The following is a 13,209-nucleotide window of genomic DNA, read 5'->3' as shown; positions in this document are numbered from 1 at the left end:
TTCGAGTCTTCCTTGCAAATTCGACTATAAAAAGCCACGTCAAATTATGTCATCCACAGATTTATTTAACTTTCATTTAGGATATTTGCCAGCATTTTCGATACTTTCGGAAATGTCCGAGGAGATCTATTTAAATTGGATACCCTGTATATACATGTATACATAGACCAGCGGCCATGGTGAAATTATTACATAATTGTTATTCACACCGGGCGTGGAAAATTAAAGCGGAATATCGCGAGAATAAAGCAGACGCGAGCCGACCGAAGTGGCCAATAACGAGGCGGTCACTCGTTGCTAGGCTTTCGCTCGTAATTTTAGAATTCGTGCAAACATCATTTTTACCCCCCCTCCCATACGGCGACAGTGGTTCTTATTTTTCCTGTGTTTATTTGAATAATCTATGGAAAATACGTTGGCAGAAGAAGTGACGTGACAAACAATTAACCCTTTGCGGTCGTATCTACTCTCAATCACCAAAGCTTTTTTACCGTTCCGGTCGTATGTCTGCTCTCAGCCATCACAGCAAAGAACCATACTAATCTTATATTGTATTCTTGTATTCTTGTATTGTATATGAAAAGATTTGAGCGATTAGACAATAGTAATAGATTCTAAGATATTGATGTAATAATGGATTAATAGAAAGTAATCTAAAATATGTGATAAGAACTTTAGTAATTATAAGTTATACAAAGAAGATATGAATCAATGGATGAAATGTCTACATGTTAAATTTTTCAAAGACAAAAATATTGAATATTGTTATTTTTACTGTAATAGATTGCAGTAAATTCCAAATAGTTGAAGATACTTCGTAGAATTCTAAATGAAAGTGGTGACCTTTAATTTTTGTACACCCTGTGCATTAATATTCTTCAAATCATTCTATGAAGTTGATTTTGAATTTTATTGTATATCATTGTTCTTTTGGGGGGATTTTGTAATATCTTGAAAGGAACCAAAATTAGAGATTATTTAAATAACTTTGCGCGTGTGTACCATTGAATATTATAGACAGAAAGGAAATCCTGTTATTATCAAATAATATAATAACTAGTTGTATAAAAAGTGTCGTTATAATAGATCAATTCAATTATACCTCATTCTCTACTTCTAAACGGAAAATGTAAATAGATTATTATTATTTTATAGGAGTTAATAGAAAGATATAGAATTAATAGAAAGAATAAAAGAAAATAAGTATTATTATAGACAAAAAGGAAGTACTGCTATTATCAAGTAATATAATAGCTAGTCGTATAAAAAATGTAATTATAATAGGCCAATACGAATATACTTCATCCTTTACTTATAAACGAAAAATATAAACAGATTACTATTCCACACGAGTGTAGTTTTCACCTTAGGTGAACAGAATTTATATATTCAAAAATCAGCAACATAAGTTTAGAGAGATAAAAAGAATTTTACTACAAGTTCTGAGACATGTGGAAGCTCGTTTAATTCCTTTTCCCGGATATTGTCAGACAAACTTACTTAGCGTTCTGACTGTAGCTGTTATGTCCTCTATATTCTGTGAACAACGGTCAGTTGTTTTAAGTCGGCTAGGTATTTTAATTTCCATTGAAAACATATGCCTCGACCACGTGATCGTTTGGCTTGTCCTCCCTACGACTCGCCTATTTTCTTCACGTAGTTCACAGTTAAATAAATGTAAAAGTTGAGAAAAAAATGTCAAAGCAATGCAGATGGCGAAGATACCTTGAATGATTCTGAAATATAATCCAATTAATCTTGTACTTACACATGATTCGAAAATAAAACTAAATGTCGAAGACATCTATAATAATTCAGAAACAACGCAATTAATTGCATATTCATATATAATTTGAAAATAAAATGAAAAAATGGCAAATTGAAATACGAGGGAAGATATAATGACGCGTTAACGCCAGAATAATAAAAAAATGATGAATAACATATTTTTCTAATTAAATACAATGATTCACAAAGTACGTCTTTTAATAATAATATACGTTCCTCCGACCCCCCATCCCCAGGAAGTGGGTGTTAATTATGGTGTTATTGAATAGGATTCATTTTTCTGATCTGATGTGTATTTCTCGAGATATCCCTAATTTTCCGATTTTTGTCGATTACAGGGCCATCTGTAAACCAAAATGCAAAAACTCGTAGGTCAAATTGGGGTATTTTTTTCTGAAGAAACCAAATCTGCAATAAAAATTGGGGGTTCTCATTAAAATTTTTTATATTTCCCACATTCTACTAAAATTTGCCTAGGTGTAAGAGCTGAATTTGATGCACACCTTAAAACTGCTCTTTTATCTCTTAAAGTAAGGGATGATTGTCTTTCAGATCTCTTCTTTTTTCCGTAATTTTTTGGATTATTTAAAAAATTACAACTTACACACCTACTTCTTTTCATTTTTAGTGACATTTGTTTTAATTCTCTCCTTTTGCTCTTCTTTGAAAGATTTCTATTTTTTCCTCTTCAGTTAGAACTTTACCACGTGGCATAATTTTAGTTTGAATGTTTTTCTATTTTATACTAACAAAATCACTATAATAGAGAATTCACAGTACGAAACACAAGAATACATTTAGATTCAACGACTGTCTGTAGCCGACTAACATTAACGTCTTATGTAATAATAGTACTTTTTCATCCTATCATCATTCACGCTACGTATACAAGCTTATACATATTTTTTTTTTTAAATAAATGGGGTGTCATATAATTATGTCCATCAGTGTATTCATTGGAATTAAAAAGCTTACGAATAGACTCCAAGTACGTAAAACTCGAAGCGAAACGTTTTTCTTAATCCACCGCTCCTTTTTCTTCTCCAACGACTTGTAATTCCCGTTCGCGTTAATAGTGACAGCGATACTAATAATAAAATAACAATCGCCGTAGAATTACAGTGCCTGAAGGCTGAGGCAATCGCAACAGTGTGATAGAGCAAGTAAGGGGCCCATCAAAGGTAATAGCCGCGAGGGATCGAAACGTAAAAATCACTTTTCCTTCGTCGACGGAGATTCGTCTTGCGCGTGATGCACGGATTCTGCGCATTGTGTCCGTGGAAAAAGTGAGTTGTCCGCAGCTGATTATCGACGTGCACGTACATAATTGTATATCATTACCGAACCCAGCCTCGGAACAATAATCGTAGTGTTTAATTTAATGTAAATTCCCGCGGCTGTTGTATTACATTCGTGTTGCTCTCTGTACAGATCAGAACGACCGTTGCTTGTCGATCACCTGCGTGTACTCGCGATAAATCCAGCGCGCGGAGCCGATAATAGGCTGCGAGAGTAGCCTTTTTCTTATCTCCGCTGCCCGTGCATACCATTAAAGGCGCTTTCCGTCGCGGGTCGAGGCTAATTGTAATTATTATTATCATCGGCGGAGAACAAAATGTGTAGGTTTCCCTTGCCGCGATCATCGTCATTATTTCGTTATCGTCCACGGCATCGCATTCCCGCTCTCCTTTACATCGGATTCATACCCGTTCATTATTCCACGGACAGATAAGCATCCATTCTCTTATCGACTCCTAGCGACCATCGCCTCGAGACTCGTGGGTGGGTGTGCAATATGCATCGATCACGAATTGAAATATTTTTCTCCTCTTACCCGTGGATTAGAAGAAAATGGAAACTAGACACTTTTCAAATCCCTACTGGAAGAATTTTATTCTTTCTTTCTTATTAAGACAATTTTTTGTGCATCGATCACGAATTGAAATATTTTTTGTTCTCTTACCCGTAGATTAGAAGAAAATGGAAACTAGACATTTTTCAAACCTCTACTGGAATAATCTTATTCTTTCTTTCTTATTATATTAGGAATATTTTTTCTTCGCTGTGCATTTATACATCGAATTACATTTTATTAAACAGAAATTATTTTGTCAGTATTTGTGTCTCGAACAGTTTTGCTACATGAATTTTATTTTATTTTTTAATAAAGACATTACTTCCAGCAACTCATTGCATATATTTCAACTTATTCTTCGTATAAGAAATTATTTTTGGTGATAGAATTAGGTAATAGATAAGAAATGAAGAGTATGAGAGTTTTATTTTATTTTTCGACAAAGATATTACTTCGTTCTGTATACATTCAACAACTGTTACATACATTTCTCGTTTATTCTTCAAGAAAGACATTATTTTTGATAACAGAATTGTTTAATAAAACTAAAGGACTGTAAGAATTTCATTTTTATTTTTTATTTTCTATTTTATTTTTATTATTCTTTAGTTAATTTAAATTGACTCTTTAAATACATTATCCTTTACAAGTGATTTGATAGAAAACATTGTATAGCAGACAAATTTAAATACGCAACATGGTATTAGAAAAAAAGTATTAACGACCGTCCTACTTGGAAAAATTGAAATAGTACTAATAAAGTAAACAAAATGCATGCATCTCTTTGTGGCGCCGTTGCAGTCCGGTGCAAGTATGGTGTGAAACACCATGTGCAAGAAGAAACTCACGTTTCTTTCTTTTATGTATATGTAACCTTTATTGTATAAGCTTTTTCATTTAATATATATATACCCATTACACAAAATAAAAGTATTTATCGGTATAAATTGTTAACTGCATTAAATAGTATCATAAACTTGAAACTTCCAAAGAATGTACAATTAAAACTTTCATTTACAACATGTTAATAATAATAATAAAATAACATTAAAAATACTCTGCTGTTTAAGTTTTATACTCAAATGTTTCCTTCGAATAAATCCCACTACTATAACTGCGGATCTTTATGCAAAATAAAATATTCGCGAACGTCCCTATAAAAATTGAACCTAAATAGGAATTTATTTTATTGTGGAAACATTATAACATGAACTTTACTTTCAATCTTTTTTATATTTTTCCATATTGTTTGGATTTTGTAGTTTTTTGCACATTCAAATTTCCTATAAATGCATAAAGTTACGCAGTCTACTCATTACATTGACATATAAAGCTGCAAAAATCCGAACTGCTGTAACATTCAACCAAGAAACAATATACGGAATATCTCTGAGCCAATTAAACTAAGTGATGAAAACATTCCTGACATTCCAAGCAACAAACACGTATAGTAAATACAAGGACAGAAACCTACCTTTCCACAAGTGATTTAAGTCTATAAATGGTTAAAGAAGTAAAAAGAGTAGCAGACCCGCATGGTTGGAACGCTCCTTTTAAATACTAAATCGAATCGAGTCGATTAAAACACGACCTCTGAAATAACTCGACATTTTGTCAAATGAAGCTACACCGCTATCAGAATAAATGGTTCATTTAGTACCATGATTCTCTAGGAACGCGGTGTTCCTGACGTACATCACAATGATATACTCAACACTTCGAATTTCGGCGTGCGTTTGACCGATAATAATGTTTCGTGCCGTTTTCGACGAATGGCTCGCCATTACCGTGATCGAGGCATCGTGGTGCTGACTTTTCGTTATTATGCGCTTTGAAAAATCAACCGCCCACACGTGCTCGCGCGCGTATCGTTGGCACACAATGCCGTCGGACCACGCACTTCGACGCATGGAATTTCTTTGTGTGGTCGAACGCACACTAGCGTGTGAATCGAGGGGGTTGGGAGACAGCAATGTAACTTTTCATAGGGCCTGGCACGAGCCATTGATCATCGGTTACGCTGGTCGCGTAGGGTTCACGGGATTTCGCTGGTTTTTTGGCGGGATTAAAACACGTTAAAATGTTTACCGATGTTGGTTTATGAACCTCGTGTTATTCATTTTCGACGGAGATGGGCGAAATTTTATTGAAATAATAAGTAATCGAAAAATACAACGTTCAGAAATTTATTCGTGACTCTTCACAGTGCGGAATAAATGGACAAAATTAAATATTAGTATATGTATATCACAATGTGAGGCAGATTTCTATCATAGAAAATGTGTGTCAGCGTGGAAATTGTTATAAATAATCATGTATCCATAATACAATCTTTATCTTTAATTTTTCTCTCTGTATTTGAAATTTGGTTGAATATTATTTTTCTAATCAATTTATATATACACCTTCTTATTTTCTACATTTATCCGAATTTTATCGAAATCAAAATTATCGTTATTCGTTACTAATTTAATGTTTCTATTTTGTTTCAGGTAAGTCACGAAAACCTAATGCAAAGAAACGCACAGCTAATTTTCAACTAAATATCCCGTCAAAGGTATTTAACGTAATTACTTAGTGTTAACGAAAAAGTAGTAATCAGTAAAACAAGAATATAAATATTCTTGAGAAATTAAGAAGTTTTATTCTTACGAATAAAAACATAGATTAATTTAAAGACATTTTATTTTAAAAAAAAAACAGAGTATAAAATTAAATTAAATTCTCTTTGAGATTCCATAGAAACGAATAGGATGTAAAAAATTATTCTCTAGCGTGGAAAATAATAATTCTGACAAAGTCCGTCATTATTGGTTAAAACGTTGAAACACGACACTCACAAGAACTGTTGCTCACGGTAAACCAATGAAAACTGAAACGAAAGAACCGTTTGTCAGCGAGGGACGCCATATTTACAGACCCGACCTTTTCTATTTATATGTATATTCCTAAGCGTTCCCTAAAAACGAAGAAACGATCTCGAGGTTCTATCCTTCGTCATGTCCTATCTGTACGCGTAAACTAAGCAGGGCAATCTCCACGAGAGAGAACTAAATACACAATGTGTTTTCTAAAACCAAACAGCCGCCATGAAAACAGTTTGGCGTGCCGCAGTGTCCAGTTTCAAACATCACAACTACCGTTCATCGTTTGTATTTTTTCTTAATAGACTGTGTTCGTATCATGAATATTAAAAACCAGTAACTGTGTAGGAAATATATTCTACAGTCGCAAATAATTAGTAATAATTGGCTCTTAATTGTCAGAAAAAAAATGCCAAGGGAAAGAATTATTTGGTTCGAAGAGATGAATAGTGTGATATATAAAAAATTGTTCTCGGTGTCATTGTTTTCGAGATTTAAACAGTGTCAAAGTTTTCTTAAATAGAACTACATATTATTGTGATATTTTCGTTGGTTTACTATGATTTTCACTCAACCTGAGTACGAAAAATTTGTAATAGTTTTGCACTTGTACAGTTTGTTGTAATTTTACCGTCAATTAAAATCATTCTAATTCTACCTCAGTCATTGTACTATTATTTTACAGAAATCAATCAAATAAATCACGATCATCAATTTAAGCGGATTTCAATGCATTTCTAAACTGTATGAAAATGGTTTCAAGTACATCATACATACAAATTATAAAATGTTAAAAAAAAATGTAGAGAAAACTTTAACCACATCTTACAACATTTATTTAGAGAGATTACTACAACATTTGTCAAATACTACTAAAAAAGAAATTGCAAGACACTCTGGTGTCAAACCGTTGATTTTCTAATAGTCGTCTTTAGATAACTACATCCCTCGATTACTTTAGGATAAAAAATTAAAAGTATTCCTAGGTACATTGTGCTCTAGATTATTACATTATTAGATAACGATTAGACAACGCTTTCCTTTAAAAATGAAACTTTGATCTTAAAAATCCAAAAAAATATTGAGTTTCTACCCTTATTATACGTACTTCTACGTCATTTAAAGTACGTAGCTATTTATTTACATAAATAAAACAAGGATTTCTAATAAGATTTGTAAAATTTTGAAAAATCTAACATCGAATTGTTAAAATAAATATATGTGAACAAAAAAAAAATTAGTCGTCCTCGGGAATTGTACGTAATTCAACAGCGTGGCAACCTCAAATCGTACCAACTACGCCACACTCGCTTGCCTAATAACTGGCACAGTTATCGATATAAACCTTTAAACCTTTTATGCATTAATTCAAAGTTTGGAATCTCCTCTTTCACGGGTCATTTTAATTTTTCAACGTTTACATATTTTCGATACGCAAAATAAACAAACTGAATAATCGTTTCTAACGGTAACACCTATTTTCTTATGCATGTAAGTTGTACATTTTAACGATTCTTATGTTAAAGTTAGATTCAAATTTATTATAATAAATTGTCATTGAAATTTTTTAACGATTACGTATTTGAAGGTAGGAAACGTGTAATTTCTTCATTAAATGTACAGATTTTAATACCTCCTATTTTGATCAGTAACGTTTAATATAAAGAAAAAGTTATATTTGTTTAAATGTTTCATTATAAATCGGACATTTCATGTGTTACAACCTCATACTGGTACTACGCCTTACTATTTGCACATTATTTTGTCTTAATAGACTACTAAAAGTGTACAAAGTTTCAAGAAAATCCGTGATCCGAACGTCATGGCTTCCTCTTTCCAGTACCGGTCCATGCGACCAAAGGCCACTGTTTGAGGTCACTATTTCCAGTTTAAAACATGGGTTTATTTTTCATTTTTACCATGTCAAAAACTGTAAATTATCGATGGAAAAGAAAAATTGTGGAAGATAAAGTCTATTTATCTTTGGAGTACACTAAAACAGGTTGACGTTAATTTTATTGTTTAGATGTCACAAATGTTTACTAATTCTTGACATTTCATTTGCTCGCTATGTCGTCACGTTTTCACTACAAATGACAATCAGTTGTAACGTAAAACATTTAGCCAATGGATTATTATACGCAAGACCCCTCAACATTTTCAACTGTGTATCAATTAGAAATTAGCTAGAATGTTTTTTAGTTGTTTTCTGAATGTGAATTCTAAATTGTTTATCCTCAGACTTTCTCGAATATCAGAATTTTTCTGCACAAAATATGACCTCTCTTAAGCTGGCAGGACCAAATCAGCAGAATCATATCGGACTTAGTGGAATATTTAGTACTTATTTTGTACTAATTTGTACCATCAACAATAATTTTGTACCGCAAATGTCGTTTTCGGAAAAAGTGTGGCGCTCCTACCTTAATATTAATATTACGATTTTCTTGAAAACGATAACAGGTACAAAATTTCTTTTGGTGGTATAAATTAGTACAAATTCAATACTAAATGTATTCGCTTTGATTTTTTCATTTTTATTAATATTGACGTGTGGTCCTGTTAGCTTAATATTAAGCTAGCAGTGCCACGATTTTTTCGAAAACGGCACGAGGTACAAAATTATTGTTGGCGGCTCAAATTAGTACAAAATAAGTGCAAAATATTCTGATGGAAAACCTTATTCAATGTGCAATGTTCAGGCCCTTCCGGCCCGAGCCTGCGCGCGCTGCACGGTATTACGCTTGGTGTGTTCTTGATGTATTACAACATTTTATACTATTATATCTATAAATATTCAATCAAAGCATTTGTTGGTGTTCGATGTCCCGGCTTTCCAATCCTAATCCAACGTATTCCACTCCGATATGATTCTGCTGATTTGGTCCTGCCAGTTTAAGAGAGGTCGCATAGAATGAGTGTTAAATTGTAGGATTTATAGGTTTAGAATTAACTTTAGTTGTTTTGTTTCAGAGGTATGAAATATAAGTTAAATATTTCTTATAAATTGTAAACGATGTGGTGTCCACCAAAGTTTTTCCTTATACAAAAAATTACAAGGAATAAACTATCTATCTATCTATATTTATCTAGCTACATATTCTACCGATTCTTACCATAAGGGGTTATCTGAGTCCTTGTGAACTAAATTTGTTTTTAGACGAAATTCTTAACTTATTAAAAGAAATTCTGAATAGTGAAAAGGGCTCTGATCTTCATTCTCTGTCTCTCATTATATGACTTTATATCTATTTCGCTTAGCTATAGTAAATTCATTTGCGCGAGTATTGCTTGTGAATTTACAATAAGAATTTTGAAAGTGGTCATCTGACCACTTTGGATACGTTTCAGTGTTAAATACACGGATTTGCAGAAAAATGCGAATTATTCTTCAGAGTTTTCTAACAATTTGACCTTTGACTTTTGAGGTTAGTTCCAACTTCTACTTACTTTCTTTTAGTGAAGAAAGTTTCATCGTTTAACACCAACTGTTGTATAATACTTTTTCGGGTTCAATAAATAATCTTTTTGATCTTCACGACATACAATAACGCGGTTAATATTCACGTAGAAAACAATTGTTTTTGTTAACGTATCAAGTGTATAAGTGATTAGAAAAACATACTTTAATATAAAAAAAAAAACGAGAAAGTATACACAATTTCCGCCTGACAGGCAAGAGTTAAAAATAAACGATCTGTTTGCGTTGAAATGTTCCCCACTCTAAACTAGCAGCGCCACGATTTTCTTGAAAACGGTACGAGGTACAAAATTATTGTTGGTGGTACAAATTAATACAAAATAAGTACTAAATATTCCACTAAGTCCGTTATGATTCTGCTGATTTGGTCCTGCCAGCTTAAGAGAGGTCAAAATATGCAGTGTTCTCCCTTTAGGAAAAGCATCGGCTCCGTTGCATCGTATTGGTTACGGTTCAATAACTTTGGAGAGTAGACGCGAAACCGAGTTTCGCCGCGGGATATTCTCGCGAGAGGCGAACAGTGGAGAGGGATCACGCCCACTTGGTTAAATATTTAAGTAACAGAACATTTCACTCCCGAGGGTGGATCGCAGGGGGGCGCGAAGACGCCGAATCGAGACACATCTCGAAGCATCCCTTATCTTTATCCGTGAGATATCTCGCGGTGTTGAGGTCGGAGAAGTCCAATCGCGGTTTTATTGTCTCTCTTAGAAACCGGCTTAAGTACGTTTCTGTGTCCCGCGGAAATTCACCGAGCACGGAAGTGCCTTCCGAAAATTCCAACCCTGCTTATTCCAGCCGCCTTTCTTCCCCTCCCTAGCACGCTATCCCGTGGGAGTCGAACCTTGATTTCTCAAATTTTCTTCATTTTTCTGGCCCGGTGCATCTCCGTTCGGGAACTTTTACTTCGCGGAGTAATGGAGAAAACGTGCCGCGAAATCCCGTTATTCTACAAGGAATATCATTTATCATAATGCGCCGCGTTTTCTTTGTTTTTTATGATATGGAGAGAGGCTCGGAGAAAATATTCGTTAAACTTTTCCTTGAATTATTTACACTAAATCTTTCTGCTTGATAATCTAAATTCTGCTTCAAACTTACTTTATTAAAAGTATACGAAAATTCAAATTAATATTTACCTATGATACCTATTATGTCATTGAAAAATTTAATTGTGAGGTCAGAAAGAAGTCAGAAATAAAACGTAGACGCGTGTAAGAGCGTCCTTCAATAGATTCATTTCATGATGGCTACACCATATTCCAATTTCATTACTATGAAGTAAAATGTAGGTGATGTAAAATTGACAATGGAATGACCCAGTTTGTTTTTGAATTTTGTTCCTAATTTAATTACATCGTAGCTACATTCACGATTATATTTTGAAATAACACAAGAATTCTGCCTCTGTAAGAGTCACCTCTCTTAGGGGAGTGGACTCCCGTGTCTTGTATGCGCTCGTACGCACTCACACAGCTCCACATCACTGTATACGTACACGGAACTGCAAGGGCTTTCGTATTCTCCTATTTTTGTCTCGACTATGCAAATTTAAGACCTCTCAATAGTCGTTTCCGCTAGATAGATGTTCAAACTTGTGCGCAAGCTCTTATAGGTAGTCTACTTTTGCTTTTTTGTGTCATAATTAACAATATTCAGCAGCGTATGTTTCAGCAGCGTTAGTTCAAACAACGCGGCAGCACTGTCGCACCACCATATTGCTTCTTTTGATCGCGAAATACTGCTGAATATTGTTAATTATGACACAAAAAAGCAAAAGTAGACTACCTATAGGAGCTTGCGCACAAATTTGAACATTTATCTAACGGAAACTACTATTGAGAGGTCTCAAATTTGCATTGTCGAGACAAAAATAGAACAATACGGAACCCTTGCGGTTCCGTGTACGTATACAGTGATGTGGAGCTGTGTGAGTGAGTACGAGCGCATACAAGGCACGGGAGTCCACTCCCTTAATCTGGCAGAACCAAATCAGCAGAATCATATCACTAATTTGAACCATCAAAGGAAATTTTGTATCTGTTACCGTTATCAAAAAAATCGTGGCGCTGCTAGCTTAATATTAAGTTAGCAGGACCTTACGTCAAAATTAAATAAAAGGAGAGAATCAAAGTGGTTACATTCAATACTGAATTTGTACTAATTTGTACTACCAAAAGAAATTTTTTACCTGTTACCGTTTACGAAAAAATCGTGGCGCTGCTAGTTTAATATTAATATTGCGGTTTTCTTGAAAACGATAACAGGTACAAAATTTCCTTTGGTGGTACAAATTAGTACAAATTCAATACTAAATGTATCCGCTTTGATTTTTTCATTTATATTAATTTTTAACATTTTCAGCCACTAGCTTAATATTAACCTAGTAGCGCGATGATTTTTTCGAAAACGGCACGAGGTATAAAATTATTGTTGGTGGTACAAATTAGTACAAATTCAGTACTAAATATTCCACTACGTCCGATATGATCCTTCTGATTTGGTCCTGCCAGTTTAAAAGAGCTGTAAGAGTCCTCTATACAAAGAATACAAACGGTATCTTCCAAAGACACTTTTGCTGATCACCACCCTTTCTCACCATTTGCTATCATAAGCATTTAAAGTCGTCAGGATAAGTAGGACACCCTGTGCGTCGAGGAATAATCAACTGCAGCGTTAATAGGACCCACTTTTCCCGCTGATCGAATTAATCGAATGGCACTCAGGGAATCGCGAAACAGTTGTCGTTTGAAGGGTCCTCGATGTTTCAAAAACGATATTCCACTCGATGATTCGAGGGATAATCCAAAAATTAGTAAAGTGCTCTCGACTGGGTGGCTGACGCTCGTCGAAAAACGCACCCTCGAACGCGCCAGAGAACTCTCCTCGAGTGTCCTCGAGCTCCGGATTCGATACTGCGAAACGTTTTCGTTGCTGATGGTGCTGGCACTGGTGCACCTCCATTCTTCTTTCCGAATCACGTTTTTCTTTGCATATTTGCCTGTACTACAAGGTACAGTGCTAGGTCAAGGATTTATAAGACGTAGATTTTTTTAGTATTCTGATTTATTTACAAACTTTGCAGAAGACAATAATTACGTTGTATATATGTAAAGAAAATATATTTCTTCATTTAAATTTGCCGGCATGACGTCGGGCCCAGAAAAATTGATACAATAGAGGCCGTAGGGAAAAATAGGAATGAGATTTCGAGAAGGTGG

General features: G+C 34.2%; 1 protein-coding gene across 2 annotated transcripts in view; it reads left to right on the top strand.

Annotated features, from left to right (window-relative positions):
* The window catches only part of LOC128873230 (protein daughterless), a 400,065-nt gene that overhangs the window by 227,263 nt on the left and 159,593 nt on the right, over window positions 1-13,209 (top strand). The window lies entirely within an intron of this gene.

Source organism: Hylaeus volcanicus, chromosome 3, assembly GCF_026283585.1.
Source record: "Hylaeus volcanicus isolate JK05 chromosome 3, UHH_iyHylVolc1.0_haploid, whole genome shotgun sequence".
Lineage (NCBI taxonomy): Eukaryota > Metazoa > Arthropoda > Insecta > Hymenoptera > Colletidae > Hylaeus > Hylaeus volcanicus.
Note: the sequence above shows the minus strand (reverse complement) of the source record. Positions and strands in the feature narration are given on the sequence as shown.